The sequence below is a fragment of the Daucus carota genome, chromosome 3 (genome assembly GCF_001625215.2).
Source record: "Daucus carota subsp. sativus chromosome 3, DH1 v3.0, whole genome shotgun sequence".
Lineage (NCBI taxonomy): Eukaryota > Viridiplantae > Streptophyta > Magnoliopsida > Apiales > Apiaceae > Daucus > Daucus carota.
Genome location: NC_030383.2, coordinates 37212954 through 37239117, shown reverse-complemented (window position 1 = coordinate 37239117; position 26164 = coordinate 37212954). Strand labels below are relative to the sequence as shown.

Here is a 26164-nt window from a genome sequence, read left to right as displayed (position 1 = left end):
CCCATATTTTCTCCCAATTTTGAACTTGGGTCAGGAGTACCCCGGTGGCCCAAACAAAGTCTCCCCGTGGGATGGTGGTTGGATTGTTGAGTGTGATAGGATAGCCGACATTCACAAATTGAGGCCTCACGCGGGTTGCATGCGTGACCAAATGCGTATTGAATATGTGAAGGGTTGGGTGTCCCATCTAGATGGTGATGATACGGGGAAATGGATTACCGGCAAAGCACCATTTGCAACATTTCGTCTCTATGATGGGTCTAGTAGCATTCGTGTCACAATATGGAATGACCACAATACTCATGCCAATGTGACTGATGGTGTGCTCCGTGAAGGTTGTGTTGTCGTGCTGTATTGGGTGGCATGCTTCGTTAGAGCTGATGCACCGCCCGAAACTTCCACGCACCGATTATCGGGTGGCTTCTCCAACATTTTAGCGGTTTTTAGTTAGTTAGCTTCCGACGTACCTAAATCATGTTGAATTTAGGTTTTATATGTATTTTGATGTAAACGTACTTTACTACACACCATTCGATGTATTATTGACATTAAAATGACAATATTATGCACTAATTATTTTCTCATTGGTAGTTATGTTAAACTTATAGTGGGTCTTCGGACTACCTCAATTATGATGATTCTAGTCTACTCTAATTTTTTAAAATAGTTGAATGTGCCTAGTAGCGGCAACTTGAATGCAAAGTTCGGAAAAATGGCGGTAATGGTCATTTTCAAATAGAATGGTTTCGAGTATTAGAATATAGTTGTATCATAGATTATAAGTCATAACACAGTTCAGGACCCCGTATGCTCTGTTAAAACGGACTTGCCAGTTAAAAGGATGTAAAAAAAAAACAAATTTCTTTCTGATGGTTCCGCGGAAAATAACCGCGGAACGTCCAGAAGAAAACCCACGTTCCGCGGTTATTTTCCGCGGAACCATCAGAAAGAAATTTTGGAATGTGCAGTCTGTTTCTGCACATTCCAACCTGTTTTGAACCCCTGTATAACAATCCCAACACTTTCAACAACATTGCAGTGTAAAAAATCCAAAATAAAATTTTCACAAAATTTCAAAAAGGGCAAATATGTGACCCAAATCGCCAAAATTTTCAAAACTCCAAAAAATGAAGTATCTCCAAAAAATACCAAATTAAATGACAACATATATAATGAAATTCCAAAGGCAACACAGTAAAAGGGATGGGGAAAAGCACATAACAACCACAAATTCTAAAATAAATAAAAGGGAATCGGGGAAGTGACACGGTCGATGAACGACCGATATAAACGCAAACAAATGTTTCATTCATAAATATTAAACCAATCTTAACTACATGATATCATTATTCAAATAATTCCCTACAAATCCTCGTAGAATAAGGAAATAAATAAAAGTCCTAAGCTTGCTGCGCGACCCTCTGGCTCATCCGGTGGTTTGGGATGGATCTTGCTTTCCCCTTCTGAAGCTCCTTGGCAATCCTGTAACGGAAGACCTCGAGGTCTGAAGCGTCCCACACCAACGTAGAGAGGTCATATCCTTGCAAGAGATAATCCATATACTTGCAAATATAAACCCCGCAATCAGTGTAGTTATTCTGCTTCGGCATTGCATCCCAGACCTGGACTAGAGGGTCCTCCTCCGGCACAGTCAGTCGGGGGCCAAGATAACGAAGCATCCTCGCCAACAGTCCAACCTAAAAACACAATCAACAAAATATAGGTCAAACGAATGAGACTTCAAATTGATATAAGAAAAAAGAAGAAACTAGATACATACCACGCATTGTTCTTCCTCCGCATGTTCAGCTTTCTTATACATAGGATCAAACACCATGACGCCCCATTCCTTCACAGACAATACCATCAAAATCCAGTGATTCCCATTAACATTGGCCGGGACAAATATGTAGTCGACTTCGTTGATTGGTGGACCAATCCCACAACTACCCCACGTAACGAAGAAACGCTTAACCCGCTCCGTGAGAACCCTGTAATCCACCTCCTTAGCCAATGTAATGAAAAATGGATCCATGAAGTAGTAAGACGGCTTTCTCGGATACACTCCCGCAGCGGCAATAGATTCTTCCCGCTCACGTAACAACCACTGCAACGAATTAACATAGGTTATTTACAAAATAAATAAAGGCAACACAATTAAAAAGTAGACCGGCACCACAAATGAAATAGTACCATGTATCCGTATATGATGCGGTCATCAATCCAAGCACCGGGTGCCAAGCTCTGCATTGAATTCTCCGCCAAATTGAACATGAGATCATGTTTAATTCCACCCCGAAGCCCCACAGGCTGACCTCGTACCCATCCCCAGTCTCTCCTAATGGTGGCCATCTTCTCCTCTGAAAGCTTCTTACTTATCAGCCACTTCTGTTCAACAGGCCTACGGACATCCATCTTCTCGGGCCTCGAGGCAGTGGCCTGTGATGCGGGAACAGTAGTCTGAGTAGGGACCTGTGTAGTCTGCTGAGACGGCTGTGTCATATCAATGATATCATGGGGGGAGACGTCTGCAACAGTTGGCCTCTTTGCCACAACCGATAGATGGACATGCTCGAAAACCGGAGGGGTGTATGTCGGGCCCTTAACCTGTTGCATGAAACGGCAGTACGGCTCGAGAAATATCGGGGCAATCTCTCTATATTCCTCGCGATAGTCTTCAGGGATGGTTGAATCAAGCTTCTTAAGGCATTCCAAACCCTTCTGAATCTGCAGATAGTTTGATGTCATGAAATTAGATACATACAAAGTATAAATAAAGGAAGCTTAACTTTAGTACAATGAAGGGGTAAACAAACTTACAAGTTGAAATGCTTGAAGGTTGTCAAACAACTCCCTGGTGGAATACTGCGGCTGTGGCACAGGCTGTGGCTTCCCAACGCGGCGCCTAGAAATGTGCTCGTACCACTCCAAGTAACCTGTGTCATCGGCGTCCAGTGAATGCTGAGCCACCACAACCTCGGGGTGGTCCACAAAACGCTCCCACTCTCCGATCTCAGCAAACCACACAGCACGCCAATCACGTATCAGAAAGACTTCTTTCTCCTGCCTGTACCGAGTCATGGATACCGGAGGGGGGGGAATAGGCTGCCTCAAGTCAAACTGTCTCAACACCCTATCTGAATGCTGATACTCCACTATGTCATAATGAAGTAATGGGACCCGAGCAAGGCCAGGATAACGAGCCTCCCAATCCTCTGCAGATATGTCATGATCCCCATCCGAATCCCCTTCCATCTCATGAAAATGGGAATAGGGTGTCCAACTCAGTAAGTCTGATGCTACTCCATCAAACTCACCCCTGTAATGTGGCAAGCTATGATGAGGCGCCGCTCTACTGTCACGCCTAACCCGTTTCCTCTTCCCACCCACAATCCAGCCCTGCTCCTCAATCTCCTCCTCCTCCTCAATCTCCTCGGGAATATCAGGCTCCTTCCCCTTCCCTTTACCCCTCTTCCCCTTCCCCTTCCCCTCTTCCTTCCCCTTCCCCTTCCCCTTCCCCTCTTCCTTCCCCTTCCCCCTGCCCTTCACCTCTTCTTTTCCCTTCCCCTTCCCCTTGCCCTTCACCTCTTCCTTTCCCTTCCCCTTCCCCTCCACCTTCCCCGTCTTCCCCTTCCCCTCGTCCTCCTCCTCATCCTCGTCAGGCATAGCCCAGAACTCAGCTACCGGATAGCTGTCCCTGCTCTCATCGGGAGTAGGTCTACCAATCTGGAACCTCTCATAAGACCATAGCATCAACAACCACACACAACATGATATCTTCTTGGCCTCCTTCTGTGTGGCGTGATACAACCCCCTGTACAAGTAAGACAGCACTGCCGAACCCCAAGACCATGTAGGAACATCCCTCAGTCTGCGAAGATGGCGGAGATATCGGGGATGCACCACATTCCTACTAGTAGTTGGAAAAAGAACCGCACCTACAACAACGAACAAATAGGCCTGCGTGTGGATGACAATCCGCTCTGGATCAGGACCGGGATCATCTCTCCCGTACGTCTCAAACAACCATGTGTACCTCACCCCGCCCCTAGTATGAGCGGACTCCACGTCAGCTGCCGACAACTCCTCAAACCAGTTCCTCCGAAAAAATTCCTTCTGGTTGTCAATAGCATCTCCCACTAAAGGCCGACCATGAATGGGCAACCCTAATATGTAACCAACATCCTCCAAGGTCACAGTCATCTCCCCCTGCCTCATGAAGAATGTGTTGGTCTCCGGACGCCACCTCTCCACAAGAGCAGTCACTAGCCTGGCGTCAGTCTGAAGTATAAGTTTGGGATTGGCAAACACGCCAAACCCTATAGCATGTAGAATTTTCTTCTGAGCATCAGAAAGAAACCAGCTCCTCATAGAACGGTTGCCACATATGCACTCCAATGGACCCCGATCAACACCATCCCAAACATCAGCACTCACATGATACGAGTTGTCTAAGATAACTTCCTGACTAACTGGCCCTGGTAGAATATCTTCCATCCTGAAAATTGAACATGAAATCAACATCAATTTTAATATCATATAAAATCAGAATGTTGCAAGTAATCAAGTTACATAGAATAGTCTAGATCATGCGTTCTTGAACTCATAATTTCAATGTTTACCAACATGTATCTTAGTGTTTAGGTGTTCTACGTAAATGCGTCATACATATATACCAAAAATTAAGTAATCAAGTAATCAAGTAATCAAGTAGTCAAGCAACATCAATTTTAATATCATATCAAATCACTACACATGATCATATTACACTATTACATAGACTAGTCTAGATCATGCGTTCTTGAACTCATAATTTCAATGGTTACCAACATGTATCGTAGTGTATAGGTGTTGTACGTAAATGCCTCATACATATATACGATATATACGAAAAAATAACGCAAAAAAACCAAAAAATTCATTGAGGCATTTTCACAAACACTTTGCAGTCTGTTATATAAACGAACTATAACACATAATATACATTACATGTAACAAGCCTAAACCAATTAACAATCCATTACACATCCAATCCAACCCAAACTCCACAAATCATTCGTTACAATTCAACAATCAAGCACAAAAAACCTTACGGAAGTTAAACATACTAACACACTTAAACATAAACATGAAATCGCAGTAAACACCCATAAACTCGTACCTATATGTTGTGATTTGGGTGAATGATATGATTTGGGGCAAGAGATAATCGCAGGAGGCTGTGTTTCAATGTGTTTCAAAGAAGTGTGTGTATCTGATATTCGAGTCTGAGCGGTTTTCTTTTTTTAAAACACGTCTGATAGTTCCGCGGATATTAACCGCGGAACGCTTAAAAAAGCTACGCGGATCCGCGGAAAATATAAGCGGAACGTCTTCAGGAAACAGGCCTTCCGCGGAAAAAAACCGCGGAACGCTAAAAACTTTTTCTTTTACCCCAGCCGTTGGATCAACGATCCAACGGCTGGGAAGTGATGTGTTGGATAACTGTTCCCTGACACACAGTTGTCAGGGAACAGGACCCTATATATATATATATATATATATATATATATATATATATATATATATATATATATATATATATATATATATATATATATATATATATATATATATATATATATATATATATATATATATATATATATACGAATCTATACTATCTATCTATCTATCTATATTATTAAAGCCGAAACATTGAAAGTTTGGTCAGTCGGTACTTGGGCCAGAATACGGGCTAACTAAAAAAAACTCAGTTTTCTAAAAATAATATTGGATAATATAGCAACTACTCTTTTTAACTAAAACACATTATCTTTTTCAGAACCCTAACTAAAAAAATCGATTTTCCAGAAATAACACATGCAACGTTCATATAAAATATATTTATGTTATTATACTATTAAAGCCGAAACATTGAAAGTTTGGTCAATCGGTACTTGAGCCAAAATACGGGCCATCTATATACTAATTCTTCTTTTTAATTAAAATATATAAACTTTTTTTATATTTTCTAACTAAAAAAACTCCATCATTTAAAATAACATCGAGAAACATAGTAATTACCTTTTTAACTAAAACACATTATCTTTTTTATATTTTCTAACTAAAAAACGGATCTTCTACAATTAACACGAGCTACATATATAAGAATATAATATTATTATATAGAATTATTAATAAATAAACTGTGATATTTTTCAACCAAAATACATTAACATTATCTTTAAATACACTATGACTCACTTTAAAAGTAATATTATAAATCTATAATATACTGTTATACTGTTAAATCCGAAACATGAAAAGTTCAGTTAGTAGGTAGGTCAATCGAGTTCGGTGAGCCGGTTGATATTCGACTCACGAACCTCCTTAATTTATAACATCTTATAATATATTTTTTATTATCTATTAAACCAAAATATTTAGATTAGTATGATGGGTCGGTATTTGATTTTACGCGTTTTTTTTAAACTTAATATGTTCCATACTATATTATTAATTTATCGATAACGAAATATTAAAATATTGATTGGTTCATTTATATCTGATTTATAGATCTCCTTAAATTATAACATGAAAAAAATATGTATCTTAACATTCTCATTAAAATATATATGTTCAACCTAATTTTTAATCAGCCATTTGACGAAATTAACTATAAGAATTTATCATCTGTTAAATAAAAAATTTATTTAATCATATTATTCTATCATAATTTATTCCCACAATAATATTGATTTAAGTTAAAATATATACAATAAAATAGCAAATATTATAACCGCCCGTGCATTGCACGGGTTATAACCTAGTGTGTGTGTGTGTACTATTATACTATAATAAACCAACATGGGTATAATTTGTAGTTCAAGATTTTAGTTATATTTTTTGGTTTGGTACTCTCGTTTTGGTACTACAAGTCTATAAATGTGAAATCTATTAGTATTGTATTGTTAAATAGTTTCAAAAACTAAAAACACTCATAACAATACATTATCATATAATATTTCATTAAAAAAATTATAATGATGTTACAAATAAAATTATAAATATACAATTTTGAATATCTTTTTTTAACAGAAACCTTCATATAATCTTTTTTAACTTTAACGTGTTCTATTTCAATATAAACACGAATCATTACATAACACTTTCTAACTCTAATCTTAAAAGTTATTGTTGTCAAAAAAACCAAAATTACAAAATTACGTTTGAAATTCGATTGATTAGATTACTGAATCTTTCCATATCCGCCCGAGCTTCTATATACCCGCCCGTGCTTCGCACGGATTAAAGGCTAGTACCCGTCCCCGTCCTCCAAGATATACAATTCAGGGGATGGAGGGAGTATAATATTTGGATAATATATAAAAAATAAATTAAAATTAAAAGATTGATTACCTTTATTTTTCTGAAAATTGAAGTCCTAAATTAGAGCTTGAAAGACATATATGGAGGTGAATGGATCCTTAATATCCTGTGTGATGAGTTAGAAGTGTCGAGTTTTATTGACATTAAATAAGAAAAGGGATAAATATCAAGTTGGTGACTCGTTTCGTCCAAATGTATCAATTGAGTGACTGATTTCCAAATTGACTCAAATTAGACACTCATTAGAAAAATTTGTATCAAAAATATTACTCTATCGTTAGTCGAAATTTTGAAAATATTATATATTGAGTTTCACACTTTTTTTATGAATGATATTACATCCAAATGAAAGATTCCGAGTCCTACTATTTTTGCTAATATTTTTAGATTTTTAAAATTTTATCAACTATTTATTTTTAATTTTTTGATTGGTTTATTTGATTTAAATAAAAATAAATAGGAGATAAATTTTTAAAAATCTAAAAATATTATCTAAAATACTAGAACTCGGAATCTTTCATTTAGATGTAATACCATTCATAAAAAATGTGCGAAACTCAATATATAGTACTTTCAAAATTTCGACTAACGAAAGAGTGATAGTTTTGATACAAATTTTTCTAATGAGTGGCTCATTTGAGTCAATTTAGGAATCAGTCACTCAATTGATACATTTGGACGAAACGAGTCACCAACTTGATATTTATCCCAATAAGAAAATGGTTCTCAACTTCTGATTTTATATTACAAATAAACCGGGACATATACTAACATATATACAGGGCTAAAAAATCTTTTGGCCCCTGGATCCAATGGGCCCAGTGCTGGAGCACTGGTTGCACTGGTCCAGGACCGGCACAGGATTTTAGGTAGGTTTTGCGAATAAATTGCGTTTGGGCGGGACACCTCACCAAATTACTCTTTCATTTCCATGATTTTCGAGCAACACATTTCATCGTAATCAAGGAAAAATAGATTTTTTAGTTATTGTGTATTTAGAAACTTACTATCAAGAGCACGGTTGGATAACTCAAGTGGTTAAGAGTGTATCTTCTGTCGTCCCAGATTCTGGGTTCGATCATGTCTCACCTCGAGAATATCTTAGAACAGATACTCATTTGTAAGGTTATAAGCCATATTTGTCAAAAAAAGAAACTTACTATCAAACTATAATATTTTTTTTGTCACTGATGTTAGGTTCGGAAGTTTTTTGTCACTAATATTAAGTTCGGATTTGATTATAACATATTATTATTCTTTTTAGGCTTTAGCATTATTAAAATTAGGAGTGCCGATAATTTGGCAAAGCCGATTAAACCGACCCAACCCGCCCCTATTTTTAGTCGACCCAACCCGATATAATTAAACCGAACTTTAAATGGGTTAAACATTTAAAAAAAAAACCGAATTAAATGGGTAGGGTTAGGGTTTTGATAATTTTTAACCCATTCCAATCCGACATATATTATGCACTAATAAGCCATACTATTAGTTTACTAAATGACTTAGAAGTAAAAAAAATTATATTAATATGTATATATTCAAATTATGAATTATATTTAATATAATGATGTTTTATTTATATGTAACGTAATTTAGTTTGTTAGATTGTAGTGTACTGTGATTTGCATATGTGATGATCAATTGCATAATTGCATACTAGATAGTTGCACGTGATTCTGATTCTTCGACTTCTAAGTTATTTTATCATTAACCAACAAATACAAATATATGTTATAATAAATTCTATTTTATAATCAACCCGACCAAACCGATCAACCCGAACCAATCCAACCCGACTTTAATAATGTTTACGATGGGTTCAAATTTTATAAAACCGATCTAATTGGGCTGGGTTACTAATTTCCTAGCAACCCGCCCAAACCGACCCGCGGGCACCCCTGATTAAAATATGTTGTCAATATTCTGGTGATCTGATATGTGTCTATATCTTTATATTTAGTACTCCATATGTGCCTTAGGTAGTCTAACTTGGAGGACGAGAGTTTGATACGGATTTTAAGGCTATTAAAGGATATGGTTTCATAAATTATTATTTTTTCTAAATAAAAATTTATCGTTTGAATTTTATACATAAAAAGAAAAACTCAAAATTAAGTTATGGAATTATGTTTTATAAGAAGTGAGAACCTTAAAATACGTGCCAAGCAGTGGGAAAGAACTATAAATAAATGAGATGAACAGAGGTAATAACAATAACATAAATGAGCGGTAAAATCGGAGAATAATTATAATTAGAATTCTAAAAATTCATTAAGTCATCAATATGAAATCAATGACTTCAAATAATTTATCATCATTCTCAAGCAAAATTGAGTCAAGTGATACTATATTTTTGTGGAGTTCAACCACCAATTTAGATATCATATAAACCTCAAATCAAGTTTAAGGAATTCTATAATTATATACTTTTGTTATAGTATTCGTCCCTATAAATGTACAATAATATAAATAATTGCTAATGACATCAAAGCTTGATTTTTATAAAATAATATACGATATAAACAATAGACAATCATAATTTATACTCAGAAAAAAATTAAAATAATTTATGAAACAAATCTTTTGGGAGTCTTAAAATGCGTGTCAAACTTTTCGTCCTTCATGATATACTATCTAGGGGTCATATAGAGCACTATATATAAAGATACAGACTTATAAGTTATATCAGATCACTATAATATTGCAGACTACCACTAAATTTGAATACTCCCTATATTTCTTTATTCTTTTCTCGTTTGATATGTCGGGATTGTTTATAACATGAGACGAATTACTAATTTACGTCTAATCTATAAGACAAAATATAATCATTAGTGATCTTGTTGAATTCGTATTCATAAGTACTTTAATACGATGATATTATATATATATATATATATATATAATACCACTATAAAATTAAAGATATTAACAATCAAAAGTGTGCGTTGACAAACGTGATAAAGGCAAACGAGAAAAGTATCAAGAGACGGAGGGAGTAATGCTAAAAATTAACATAATGTTAATAATCAAATCCAAACCTAATGTTAGTGACAAAAAACAAATCCAGACTTATAATTTAGTGGTAAGTTTCGAGATACATAGTAAGTTGGGTGGCGAAAAAATCTATTTTCCCTTGTAATTAAACAATAGTAATGCACGGATTACCGTATAATTCAAAATTTGTTATTTGTAACTCAAATTTTAATATACTATTTTTAACATTGTAATATTAATATATCGAAATTTGATTAAATTATGTTAACCGATACGGTTCTCTACATCTTATGATATTTTTTTATATTGTACATCACTAATGTATATAATAAACTTATATGCCTTACAAATTAGTATCTGTTCTAATACTTTTCGGGTGAGCCAGAGTCGAACCCGGGTCTCCCAGGACAACAGAGACCCACCACTTGGGGTATCCAATCGTGCAAAGATAATATTTTTTATTTATTTGTGAAGGTTACTACCAATAACTATCGAGTCGTGTTTCCGTGCTTAACAGAAAGGTGAAGAAGATACAGAAGCCCTAGACCCTTTTGTCAAATTATCGGTGCCTCCTCTGCTGTTTCCGCCGATGCCAGGGCCAAAGCTTTTTATGTTTGTACAAAGAAGAGATGGTCGCTATGTTATATACAGAATAGAAGCATTTGTTTACTATCACTCAGGTATTAAAAATGATGAAATTTCACCTCTTGTTGTATTCAAACATGGTGATTTACCCAACTGTCAATGTTCTTTTGCTTATATAAAACCTTATTTTTACATCGTCGGAGAAAACAAACACGATGTTTTCACAATTGAAATTGAGTGTCTTTTCAGTTTAAATACTTCAAAAGATGCAAGAGGGGCACAGTTGGTTAGTCGTGTTAGCACTCCCATGTCATCTGATAAATCATCTCCTCTTGCTTTTGCTTTTAAGAATAATCTTTATGTTTTTTCTAAAGCACGTAGTACACTTCCAAAATATAAGAAAAATTATAACGAATTTGAAGTTTACTCTCCTTCTGAGAAATCTTGGAGTCCCTTGGGTTGTAAGCCTTTACAGGATTGTGATGTTGAGAGTTATGTTGTTATCGGATCTATGGTATATTTTACTACTTCTCTTCACGTGGTCATCTCATTTAGCTTAGATAGGGCACATTGGGGCACTATCTATGACCCGTACGGACTCACTTATGTTCATAAGAATACAGCTCCCAACTCCTCGCAATACGGTGTTTGGCTACCCACCTTTAATAAACAAATTCTTGTAGCTGATGATATTTTATTTGTGAATGGTGACCGTGTTTCGCGGAATTGTTTTTCGGCTTGGCTCCCTGAAGCGGACAATGACCCATCAGCAAGGTCATTTCTACGACCATTTTTCCGGCTGTCCTCTGATCTTCCTTTTTGTGAACTCGACGGGTGCTCAAATCACATCTTCAGGTTTTCTGATCAACTATTATGCGTGGTCTGCTATGGTGCTGAATCATCAGAGGAGCATACTACTTCAAGTTATGTGGTCTTGAACTTTTTCGCCGTCCCATCTTCCAACATGGGCGACCCGCTTTCTTTTAATGAGCCTACACTGCAAAGAAAGGATGTTCTCCATACTTCTAGTCTCCTGATTACAGCTAAGAAGCCCGATCATGGTGGTATAATCAGCTCTTGTTTTTATGTTTGATCGTCCAAGTATTTTTTTATTGTGGTCCTCTTATCTATTTAGGTGAACAATTTTATTGTTCTTGGAACTTGTTGCTTAAAACACTATTTAATTTCGATTTTTGTATGAGCTCCTTTGGTATTTTGTGCCATTAAATTATTTTATCTTTCCCTTGTTTGTTTTTTGCATATGTATTTACTTTCATAATTTCTCTGCATGGTAATTGACATTATGGTTGTATGCACGCAGTCAAGACGCGCAGACCTTATGAAAATTAAAAACTCACTATTGTCTTGAGTTCTCCGTTAATTTTAATATTTTAGTACCATTTGTCTTAATAGTCGGTTAGTATTGGAAAGTTTCCTCAGACTCGAGTAGTGTACAGTGTACACCATAGGGGAACCACTACCAGCAGTTTCTCTATAAATGTTCACCAGTAACAAACTTAAGCCTCACCAAACCACTCTACTCCCTACCTCTTACCAACTTCTCACTCTCCCTCGAACCCCTTTAGCTACTGATATATAAGATGTCGGTCACAACAAAGAAATGTAATTTCTGCCACTCAGAATTGAGAGTGTCCGATGAGGCACAAGTGGTAGAATGTCTAGTTTGTGTTGCATCAACGGCTATGGCTGCAGCTGTTCCAACCAAAATGACAAGTATTCAAAAGGAGCTCCTAGCAACAAAATTACAGGGGTCATGCCTAACATCCAGAATCACCAGCAACAACCATTTTCTGCAGCCCCAACTCAGGGACAAGCACAACTGCATGTTTTACTAGGAGGTACAAAATAACCAGGGTCACTTCATTTTGTGGATACTAATAGTCTATTTCAACAGACTCCGCAAGCATCAACACCGGGTTATTCACCTCCTCAGGCAAAGACTACTAGCTTCTTGCAACTACCACCTCAAGTGTCACAGTCATCACAAGTGTCGTTTCTTACGTTGAAGACAAATCACACAAGTTTTCAACAGCTATTCCAAAAATCATTGTCGCTGCAGATTTCACTTTCACCTGTGAAACTAAGCCCACATTCCAGTTATCATTACAAACATCATCACCGCCCATTCCTGAAAGAATTATCAACAATTTCTTTCAGCTCCAGCTCCAGCTGCATTTAGGTGCTTCTGGGATATGTTGGAACCGGAAAATCAAGCCTGGTTATGCCGTTTGTAAAAGGGCAATTCATTGAATTTCAGGTAAACATATTATCTTTCAGTGTTTTTCATTGGGTTCTGCAAGTAAACAATAGTATCTTCCTAGAAATTTCTGCTCAGATTAATTTGCTATTATTTTTCAGGAATCAAGAATAGGCGCTGCATTTTTCTTACAAACAGTGGCTGTTAATGAGGCAACTGTAAAATTTGAAATATGGGATACTGCCGGTCAAGAGAGATATCATAGCTTAGCTCCAATGTACTATGGCGGAGCTGCAGCTGCAATTGTCGTGTATGATTTAACAAACTAGGTGAGTCCTTTAAGCTACTGTAGGCCTATGCTATTGCCTCTTATTCAAACATCTCGTTAAATTATACTATGAACATGAACTTTACCAAATCTGTGCAAGATATGCATATTTCAGATGCAGGATTTTTGCCTGTTCATTGTAGGAATATTTAATATAGTAAACAAAGAGAACTCCTAAAAGAGATTCAGAAATTATTGTCTTTGCCTTTTGTTTAATGTTATATCCTCTGATTAAACTGATTTCATGTCCCGCTGCTTCCTTCTGAAATCCTGCTTCTAACCGACCTAAAACTACATGTCAAGTGGAAATCCATAAACAGAAGGGGTTCATTTTAATGTATAAAATTCTATTATAATATGGCAAAAGCACTTAAGTTCTGAGGTTTGGTCTTTATGCTTGGACTGGTGTAGGGTGATTATGTTACAAGTCTTATATATGCTACGCAGGATATCAAAGCAGCTAAACATTTTAATAAAGCCAAAAATATATACAGAGATTTTTTGATATTGAGTCATAATGGAACATCATCCTGGAAGAATATTCACCGTCTGCCAATGTTCGTAAGCTTGTGCGCTTGTGCCTGCAAGAATAGAACGATGTATTAGAAATTCTATTGGTGAACTTGGACAAAAGGTGACTGCTATGTTCACAAATCTATTATTATATATATAATAGACCAACGTGCCACATTATAATCTGTGTGATTTTACTGGACTACCCTTGGTTACTTCTCTCTATAGCATTTTCCAACTTATTTGTACCCTCGTCTGTTTGCTTCTCAGCTTCTTCAGTCTTCACCGCCCTTTCAACCTCTCTTCTGAAAATGATGCTGCAGAAGTCTTCTCTGACAAATGGATGCTGCTAAGTGGTTATTTTTCACTTGCATCTGCGAAGCTCTTCACGTCGCTTCTGGTACGTCTCTAATTTTAGGGTTCTTATTCTACACAAATACATTGATTCGTTCTAATAATCTGAAATTATAACTTGAAGTTGAATTCAATGGAATAAATTATGTGTATATCCTGCTTTTATTGTCTAGAGTTTGCTGATTTTTTTGGCGGATCCCAGTTAACTTTACCTTTGTGAAATTATGAGTTTTTTTATTTCTCAACTGTTGCGATAGGCAGAAACTTATCAGTCCCGTGGGTTCATTTCTTGTCTCTTAAACCTTTGTCACACCCTCAAGTTAGAGTCACTAGACAAGCCCTTAGATTACATAAGTTGGAAACTTTGATTTTTAATTCACCCAAGCAAAAATTGGATTCTGCTGGGAGACTTGTGAAGCTTTTGATGTTGACGAAAAGAAACAAGCTTCCTTTATTTGTTATTGATAAGTTGAAATTAGATCTGGGCTTGCCTTTAATTATGTTCTTGATTTGCTTCCTGATTTTCCTAATTATTTTCAGATTGTTAGTATGGAGAATTTTGGGTTTGGGTTGGAATTGGTTTCTTGGAGAAAAGATTCGGCCTTTTATGTTATAATTGAGGATGAGGGAAAAGGGAAGAATGCTTGTTAGCTTTTCGATGACTTTGCCCAGAGGGTTTGATTTGCAAAAGAAGGTAAGGGATTGGGTTACTGAGCGGCAATTTGCCGTATATTTCGCCCTATGAGGATGCTTTATATTTGGGCCATGATACTGATCATGCGGAGAAATAAACTGTGGCAGTTCTGCATGAGTTGATTCATCTTTTTGAGTCGAAGAAGACAGAGATAGATAATGTATGTTTTTTGGGGGATTATTTGGGATTTGGGAATAGATTTAAGACGGCTTTGATGCATCATCCTGGGGTTTTTTGCACAATCTTCACTTGTTTTGGAAGAGTAGGTTGTTTAACATGCTACTCTTTGGGGAGGCTCTCGGAGATCTGTGTAATCGCAATATTAGAACTAATTAAGGCTTATTGAGAGAGTTGGTTATCAAACAGTTTTGAATATTATTTAAAGGCATAATAGTATCTTCTTGACAAATGTATCTAATGTGTGTTCAGTGGATATGTGGCTGAAATGAGGTATATAAACACGCAGGCCTGCATCCCCTTCAACGGTATTAGTCAAAATACATGGGAGCGGCTGCAAGGATCACTTGATGTTCCTCAATTCAGGTGATGGCACTGCAGAAACTGTGTTCGTGAAGTTTTCCCTCTCCCAGTACTGCTGCTGAGCAAATATTGACTGCAGAGCAGACGACTTCTTTGCTTTTGTGTATACCTGGATGGAAGAAGAGTCTCCACTTGAGGTCAGAGTTGCCAGAGGTAGATGAACTTAGTTGTATCCTGTTTTATATATTTCGATATCCATATTCAGTTAATTTTCTCCTGATATTATTTGCATCTAACAACCCTACCGCAGTGTCTTATCTTAATTGTTATTTATCTGAAACACAAGTTAATGTAGTCCATATTTTGCTTTCCGGTGTAGTTTCAGATAGCTGCAAAATATAACAGAAAATTAAATTCATTGGATATTCTAGGTTTTAAGAACTCTTCCTCGATGTTTTCACTCATTTGTAGTCAAAATTTAACATCTGTCCAATTACAATTTATACCAGCTTCTTGTTTGAAGCTATTGTACAAGAGGGTGCTTTCTGAAGCTATTGTACGAGAGGGTGACAGCTTTGATTGACGTGATTGACTTGGTGGACAGTGAAGACAAAAGCGAGACAAAATAAGCCCATTCACCGCAAAAACTTATGAAGTTGGAAGATAAGGCATCAACTAGAAGAGGTGTCACAACTCAATAACTCATACTCAACAAACAGCAAAAATGGCTTCTCTACATATATATATATATATATATATATATATATATATATATATATATATATATATATATATATATATATATATATATATATATATATATAGGCCAACATTCCAGAGAGGGACTCCTTATATGGAGTTACATAGTGCGCCACTATAAATCATCAATTTTATTATAAATTCTGTTATAGAATACATATAAAACGTGATTCCAATATAGAATACTATAAAATAAATCTATTTTAAGTAATTTAACACTTAAAATTTGATTAAAAAAATATATTTTCGAAACTGATTCTACAACAGAATAATTCCGGATGATTATTATTCTGTTATAGAATCATGTTGAGATATTGCATAATTTTAGATGATCTTTGGAATAAAAAAATTGTATAACTTCGTTTTCGGTTTAATAATCAAAATTTGCAATTATATTTCATAAAAAATATAATAGAATATATATTAGGTATATATTTATAATGGTGTGCTACCTAACTCCATATAAGAGGTATGCTATGGAGTGCTACCCTATATATATATATATATATATATATATATATATATATATTTATTAATGAAGCTCTTACTTTGTTTAAACTCTTCACTTTGCTCTTATGCTAATAACTTATATCGAAAATCAATTCCATGTAAAAAGGATGAAGGGGTGCCACGACAAGAATGAAAATTGAGTGTACATGAATAGCTTTGAGATGTCAGTGTGTTATGACTTTGTATAATTGCTACACCCCTTCCTTGTCTGACGCCAATCAACCTACATCTCGATTCACCTCTAGATAATTGATCATCATGTCCCAGCCAGTGCTTTAAATGCTCTATGCGGATAAGGTGCTTTTTTTAAAACTCGAGCCTCTGTTCGACTACAGCCGCCTTCAACCTCTTGATCTTGTTTCTTTAGACGGTTCGTTTCTAATTTTTCATATACATGTGTGTGATTCTGCGTGTGTACATATGTAATGTTTGAAATGGAATCGAATTGAATTTCTAGATGACGATGAGTGCGTTCAAATTCCTATTAAAACACAGAAGGTAACGGCTGGAGACAAGTTGTCGGATGTAAGTTCTATTGTTTCTCGGTGTAGCTTAATGTAGTTCTTATGTTACCATAGCCTAGCTTAAATTTTGTTCATTTGATTGATTTGTATACTTCTTTAATGTGTGTGCTCTTATTTATTTTCTGTGAATTAGGCTGCTAATCTAGCTGGTAAAGCAGTTACAAAAATTGACGAGGAGGATTGGTTGCTGTCTCTGGTGAAAATCCCAATCGATACTCAAAAGTGAGAAGAGGATTCTATCATTAAAGTTATTAGGTATCTTTCTTACTCGGTTATTAAACTTTGTAAGGGGATTATTTGTATTTTGTAAGAGGAGTATCTGTTGAAACGATTGATTTTGTTCTGTTTTAACTGTCAATTTAATACATGTTAAAATGACGTTATTTTGGCAGATACGAGGAAACTGATTCATTAATCAAACTGAAACCTTTTTTTTTGTTGGCCAATTAAAAAAACAAGGAATTTATAATCAATGATCAATAGTGTCTATTAGCTATATAATACATTATCAACTTGAGCATCAATTGGCAGGAGCTTTCAGCTAATTCTAAGGCAACATGTAATTCTTAGTCTAGGATTGGATTGATAGGAATTGGGGGCATCAGAATCGAGCATGCAACTTTCATTTTATCGTTTCTTGGTCATATGATTGTAGCCTATTATTGAACAAACCCGGCTTTATCCTTTTTATGTTTCTATTGAATTTTCTTGTTTGCTTTTGAATGAATTATTACTGCTTGTTGAATATATTGTCTGCAGGCTTTAAATTTGTGGATTAGCTTGTACATATCGCTATTAGGTTTCTTAAAATTTGAATTCTTTCATCTACTTCAAGGTCTAATAAGTAGGGCTGCAATGAGTTAGATTTATTTAGAAGCAAGATTTGGTAAAGATAGTTCATCAGCTCCCTCGTGATATTTGAAATAGCTTTTATTCCTCCATAAAACCTAAATTTTTTACATTAACGCATTCTTACCAATGACACCATGTAGTGAACAATGACACATTTTGGATCAGCCAGGAAGGCGTTTCTTATTCCTACCATATATTTTCGAAATTCCACTGGAATTAGAGGATTCTTAACACTTAGGAAAAAGAACCTTGCATGCTTTTGAAACCTTCTTAGCATCAGGAGACTTGAGATACTTCTGGTAAGCAGGGTTCCTGACATACTGACAAAGGCATTGCTTTTGCTGATTTAGTCTACTGCAACATATGTGATGGCTGATGGCCCTGTAAGAGCCTGCAAGCAAGGCGAGAGAGTGGAAGGATTGCACTATCCAGCTACTAACGATTCTGCTGTCACAGAAGCACATACACAACATATATTGCAGGTATGAAACTTTCATTTTCATTGCAATCTAACAACTGAACTATGTTGTGAGCTACAGAGTGATGAAAATCGAATACCAATTTATAGAGGATATTGCAAGCTGTGCAATCCAAAATTAGGAATTATTTTCTTTGCCTTTTGTTTAGTGTTAATATCCTCTGATACAAGGCAGCCTTTTCAGAGATATCATCACCACCTGATCAAGATGAAGTTAATGATTACTCGTGACAACCACAGAAGACACAAACATCTCAAGGGTCACCTCGTCCATTATATACCAGCATTTCACACCCGCAGCCTCATCGGTAGCTTCAGAACCACCTGAACAGGCGAGCAGAATATCCAATATGGGACAAATCAAGGTACAAGTGGGAAATTTGCAACCACCAACAGCCAATCTGCTGATAGTCAAAATTCAAGGAACACACAAGTTAGTCCTTCCATGTCTTAACTTTCTCCTGAATTACTATAGTAATGCATGTTCTAACCTTTTAGCATAACATTCCGAAAAATATCTATTTGGAACATTCAAGAGGTTCTCTTAGGAGGTCATCTATTATAATGTTGTATAATACAGCCACTAATATACATTTGCAGGCTTTCAGATCAACTAATCAGTGGCTGATGCAGATGATGATCCTCACTATACAAAAAGACGTTTATAGGAATTTCGCGAGCAACTACAAATTTGAAGCACGAGAGAGAATTATACCATGAATGAAGGTAAGCCAAAATTTCTTTTCACAGGGGAAACAGATTTACTTAATCGATTATCTTATCCTGTGCATATGTGAGCGAATGCTGTACATCTTATCTTGCTCATTACCAAGTTCTGTTAAGGGATTCAAGTGTGAGAATGAATACTTATTCTGACCACTCTGATATAACTAACCAAGAATATGGAAGTGCATATTAACAGAGGAGTGAGGGAGTGAAACTGACTACTGTATTTACTTCTGGAGAGAACTAATTATCAAAATATTTAAATCAGTAAATCTATGTTTTTGTTGCCATATATACTTCTTGAAACTTTTTCTTCGAGTTTGATACAATAATCTTAGTAGTAAAGTTCATTTTTTCCTTAACATAATGGGTCAACAAATTATTAACACTCATCAAGTTAATCTTAGTAGAAATCAATATCAATATACTTATATAAAGGAGAAGCATGGATCGTTTAGGTGGCGCCTCTCAGAGAGTTCTGTTTTATTTTTTTAATTTTCTGGAATTTTTGGATTAAAACATATCAAAAATAAAAACTGTTTTTTTTAGTTTCGAATATATAGGAAGAAAGTTTCAGAACTATTTTTTTTTTCAAAATATCAAAATCTTAGAATTTGAAACTGTCATCATATTTGAAGAAAGTTTTAGAACTACTTTTTTAAAAAAAATATCAAAATCAAATAAGAATTTAAAATTATCATCATATTTTTGGAAAAGGTGTATATAAAAATAGAAAGTATTTTTGATAAATCGGTTTTTTCTCAAATCAACCCCTATAAATTGAGGTCAGATATCATAAAATTTAACACGCATAATTTTTTGTTGAGTTTATTTGTCTTCTCTATCTAATATAATAATGAGTTACAGAGTTACACTATACTAGATGCTTTTAATAGCGATAGAGATGATTGGCTGATAAAAGTAAGAGTTTGTCGAATATGGGAGTCGACGAATCCAAACACGAGAGAACAATACAGTCTTGACATGATATTGATGGATGAAAAAGTCAATAAATTAACTGTCAGTAATATATACTTTTGTTCCCTATTTTTTTTATAATATTTGTTTTATTAATCAGACATGTTTGTTGTTGTTAATTTTTATATGATTTACTTTGTATAGAGGAAAAATTTTATTCATGCAACACTTCCACAATATCTGTTTGCTCGGTTCAAGCACCTTCTAAGTGAACACTGTTACGGTATTAAAAAAATAAAAATTGTTGCAAGCAAGGAGTTATAGACCGCTTGCATCCCAATGTCTTTTAAACTTTAAAACACCCATGTTCTTGCAAGATTTACTGATCAATCGATGTATATAGCTAGATGTCATCAATCAGTTTTGTTAAAAAGCCATATGTTTTTTATATGCAGAGATGATGTACATGTCTAAAAAGTAGTGTTGGAAAAGTTAATACTAATGTCAATGAAGAACATGATTACTTGAAAAAAGATCATAAGTAAAGTAAAGATTTGTTGTGCTTTATATCGTTAATTATATGTAGAAATTTATTTTCATTTTTTCACTCATCAAATTAATATTAATATTGCATCGAGATGCTTATAATATAAAATTTATTTAGTCTACAACTATTAATTTTGAATTAATAATATAATTTTTATAAGTCGCCGTAAATTTATTTTATTCTATAAATATTAATTTTGTATCGTTAATATAATTTTTATAGGCCGCCGCAACGCGCGGCTTTTCAACTAGTTATTTACAATGTAAGCTAGTGCTTGCTTATATTAATTATATTCCAAGTATTTTGCTAACAGTATAGTATGATTCCAAGTATTGTGCTAACAATAACATTATACTATGATCATCTTTTGTAGGACATTAGACTTCGTTCACTGGAGAACTTTGATGTTTACACAAGCCTTATATCTTGACAAGATAGACACGCAGTGTTTCAAAATGTAACATGTAATCAGAACAGACGTATGTTGCATGCTCAATAACAAATAATCATCGCATGTTAAGCCCAAGATTAGTCTATTTGACATAAGAACTGATAATGAGTAAATTATTCGCCTAAATTTCGTTCATTTACCTCAAATACCTAAGGGCCTCAAGGGCCCTGTATTAAGTGTGGAATGTTTTGTAATCAGATCAAAGGCTCTGCTAATTGCATTGTGCTTGTAGGTTGTAATTAACGTAATATATCAAAGAGTTGAACCTGATATAAACAGAAGACCAATAAGTAGGGATGGCAGTTTTATCCGACCCGGTGGATACCCGACGCGTACCGACCCGATTGGGTCTACCCGAACCCGATTTTTTTGGATCTGGATCCGGATCTGGATCTTATTTTTAGACCCGAAAGAGTTTGGATCTGGATCTGGATCTCAGGTATTCCGAACCGAGACCCGACCCGAAACCCGAAACCCGATTAAAACCCGATCCGAACCCGAGACCCGATAAAAACTCGATACAAAATATTATATATATATATATATATATTATGTGTTTAATGTAAAGTATATATATTAAAATATTGTGAATTATTAGGTATGAATATTAACATTTTACTTAATTTTATATGCTCAATACATAATTTATATTTATTTCATCAATATTTTTCTCAGTTATTGTGCATTAAAAAATCTAAATATAATAAAATATAAATGATAAATGATAAGTTAAATGATTGTATACAATTAAGTTAACATGTTTCACGTGTTTAATGTATTAGACGAAACTTGTAAAACCCTTTTTTATGTTCCTAAATTTAAAAAAAAAATCAATCATCACATTTTTTATAGCTATATAATTTTTATTTTTTATTTAATTTTATTTTTTAAATACCCGAATGAGACCCGAACCCGAACCGAAACCCGAAAAAACCCGACGGATCGGATCCGGATCTTCATTTTCCAGACCCGGACCCGAACCCGAACCGACCCGAAATATAATGGATCGGGTCTGGATCTTAAGAAACCCGACCCGACCCGACCCGTTGCCATCCCTACCAATAAGTATTGAGAGGAATTGTACTTTTGCAAGGACCACCATAGAGAACAAGAATACACTTATAAAACACATATTATTCGTCGAATGTTAATCTATCATGCATCCCGTAGAAAATTGTGTTGAATAAAAAAAACCCTAAAATGAATGATATGACACTGTATCCTCTCATACGTAAGAAAAATTTAGGTTTAAGACCATCTGGCGGAAATTGCAAATATAGTGAATACAAATCACCTTAATCCAAAACAACATGCCAACAAGATCCATACGTTTCGTATTTCATCCCCATCATCAAAGTATAAATGAACCGGAAGCCGGGTTACGGTGCCCAACTGCGCGCTAACCTAGAACCCACAAAGGGCGTTGGTCGATTAAGACAGCAGGATGGTGGTCATGGAAGTCAAAATCCGCCAAGGAGTGTGTAACAACTCACTTGCCGAATCAACTAGCCCCGAAAATGGATGGCGCTTAAGCGTGCGACCTATACCCGGCCGTCGGGGCAAGTTCCAGGCCCCGATGAGTACACTATTAAACAATGCATGTCCACATTTTGGCAGTGAGGAAAGATCTTATTGGGAAGTTGCATTTTACCAATAGATAAAAACGGTAACAGAACTCACCTACATAGGTGCAAGCACTTCAAATATCCACCGCTGAGGGTATACTTAATACTAGATAAATAAGGCATCAAACCATGGCAGGTTCAGTCATATTATTCGGATACCTTAGTACGGATATTATAATGCAGACTACAGCTAGAGGATTTATACTCAGGGGCAAAAGAAAATAGCTGTTATTACTCTTAAAGATTATGTTCAAAAGTTAATATAAGCACTCCTTAAAGGAAGCACTCATACCACATTTAAAATCACAAACTTTTGAATATAAAGTTTGTCACACATGGGTGCCTCCGAAAACAGGCTACGTAAAAATCAATGTTCTTTGTGTCAACTCCTAGCAACCATATTACAGAAAGGAAACCAAAACGGAGTTGGGGTGGCAGGGACGCATTAAAATGGAGGTTCCGGTTTCAAGCTCTCTATTTACATGAAAAGCATGATTTCCGCTACACTGACTCTTTTGACCAACATTAAGAACTGGGGCAAGGCTGATGAAGATCTTTAGACTTAGGGTTCAGGTTCTGTATTTAATTTTGTATTTTCAGCTCTTTTAAGATAAGTTGCAAGCAGACAAGAAATGGTCAGCTGGAAATATATGTACCAGCCTTGCAATTTTCCTTAATTAGACAAGGGGTTTACTAAAACAAAGTTGGGAGAAATGTTGTACGGTTACAGGAAGAAAGAGACTAAGAGGTTAGTAATTATCATCCATCTCAACAGGAAGGATGATAATTGTTGGAAACCAACTTCCACTCCGGGCACATAGAAGATCTGATGGTAGAGGGTGGAACTTCAGTTGGAATGAGGATTCCCTTCTTCGACAACTAAAAGATGGCCTTGCACAAGATGTGGAAGTTATCTATGTTGGGTGTCTTGGAGAAGAGATTGATCCAAGTGAGCAAGAAGATGTTGCCCGAACTTCGCTTGAAACGTTCAAATGTGTGCCAGCTTTTGTGCCTCCTGACCTTCTTAGTAAAAGGGTTTATATCAAACAGGCCACTCGTTAGGTTAAAATATCTCACTTGATCCACACATCTCAACGGGGCTCATTTAAGCCACTATAAACCAAATACATATCATTTTACCCACATACTATTCATACCTTTTTACTTAATCATTTATAAAAAATTAACCGTTTGATTTTTTACTACGAAACCACTTCGAGTACTTTCATAATTATCTCTAGTATTTATCAAAATAATTTGAGAAATTATAAAGCAACATAACAAGGGTGATCAAATAAATATATATTTAGAGCTACATATATTTTTAATTACATAGTTATGTTGCTTTAAAAATTCTCAAATTATTTTTATAAATACTAGAGACAATTATGAAAGTACTCGAAGTGGTTTCGTTGTAAAAAACCAAACGGTTAATTTTTGACAAATGATTAAGTAAAGAGGTATGAATAGTGATGTGGGTAAAATGATATGTATTTGGTTTATAGTGGCTTAAATGAGTCCCTGTTGAGATGTGTGGGTCAAGTGAGATATTTTGACGTAACGAGTGCCAGTTTGATATAAAACCCTTTTAGGTAAATACTATCATGGGTTCTGTAAACAGCAACTCTGGCCCCTGTTCCACTACATGCTTCCTCTCCCCCCCTGATCTTGGTGGCCTGTTCGATAGGTCTCTGTGGCAAGCTTATGTTTCGGTATGTGAGCATGACAAGTGAGACCGATATGTGAGCACCCATGATGTTCCATACTGGACTCACAGTTTTTTGCAAGATCTTGAAAGGGCATGTAGGGATCATGTGAGGAGAAGGTGCTGGGTTATAGGTTTTGGTTTAGGATTCCGCGTAATTGCTTTGGATCCAAATTTTAGGAAGCTCTCAGTTGACCATATTGTGTCTGCTTATAAGAGAACGAAAAATTGCGCAGTTCTTTTGAACTATAATGGTACAATGATGATGCAACGCTCAATCTGTGAAAGTCCTAATTGTTGAAGCTGTTGGAATGTTAAACAACTTATGCAGGGATCCCAAGAATGTTGTGTTCATTGTTAGTGGAAAGGTTAAGAAAACTTTAGCTGAATGGTTCACTTCTTGTGGAAAATTAGGACTCGCAGGTCGCAGCAGAGCATGGTTATTTTTTGAGGTACGACTTTTTCTGATACTTATATGTTTGTAAAATTTAGTTGTATCTGGACTTCCTTGGTCTCCCTAGGAAACTGTTAGGTCTGTTTGATTGGAAATGAATATATATATATGTCTTGCCTATCATGATGATGATGTGCACAAAATTCTGACAGCAGCCTAATGTTTGTACACATTCTATTTTTAATACACTTAACAGCATATAAAACTGCAACTTGTGGAAGATATTTCAGGCTTCAGACGACCTTCACGTAGTGGGACGGACTTCCACTCTTGTTTTCATTCGAAGCTTTGTTAATAAATCTGCTTTTTAGGCGAAGTAGTCTCTGTAATGATCATTGTTAGTGAAACTTTATTCAGTAGTTTGTATACATTCTTTTGAAACCAAATAAATCCTTTCTCTTTGTCTCTCTTTTCAGGCCAAATGCAGATGCAGAATGGGAAACCTGTGTTACTCTACCTGATTTTTACTGGAAACAGATTGCTGAGCCAGTAATGAAATTGTACACAGAAACTACTGATGGTTTTACCATTGAGGCCAAAGAGAGTGGACTTGTTTGGAATTACCAGTTTGCAGATCCAGATTTGGGGTCATGTCAGGCTACGGAGCTTTTAGATCACTTGGAGAGTGTTCCAGCAATTGAACCTGTTTCTGTTAAGAGTGGTCTAAACATTATGGAAGTTATACCTCAGGTGTCAGTAATGTATTCACTGTTCTTTTTCTCATATGTTGGTCACATATGCAATGGATGTAATGAGACTTTAGACGATATCAATTCTAAAGGTTAATCAATAATATATGGTCAAGGCTCTACGATGCACTCTTCCTTAACTTGTCATCTATTTGTTATGAACAACAGGCTTGTGCCTAAAGTAATATCAATATATAACCGTATAAGTTTAACTTGATGAATTGCTATATATCCACACTCGCAACCACCCACCCAACCTTACACGCACAGATTAATGCTATGATGCTTTACTGTTCTTCATCACGCCCAAGTTTATGTAAGCAGGGTGTCAGCAAAGGCCTTGTGGCTGAACGCCTCTTGGAAACTATGCAGACAAAAGTGAT

The 26164-nt window shown here is 35.6% G+C and overlaps 1 non-coding gene across 1 annotated transcript; it reads left to right on the top strand.

The window, feature by feature from the left end:
• The first annotated feature begins 12345 nt into the window (after window positions 1-12345).
• On the top strand, window positions 12346-25910 carry LOC108214773 (alpha,alpha-trehalose-phosphate synthase [UDP-forming] 5). The gene is made up of 8 exons (XR_010289623.1): window positions 12346-13234; window positions 13336-13503; window positions 14286-14415; window positions 14910-17591; window positions 18539-18670; window positions 18851-19099; window positions 19267-25090; window positions 25509-25910. It is a non-coding gene; the product is annotated as an alpha,alpha-trehalose-phosphate synthase [UDP-forming] 5 (transcript).
• Window positions 25911-26164: the final 254 nt, after the last annotated feature.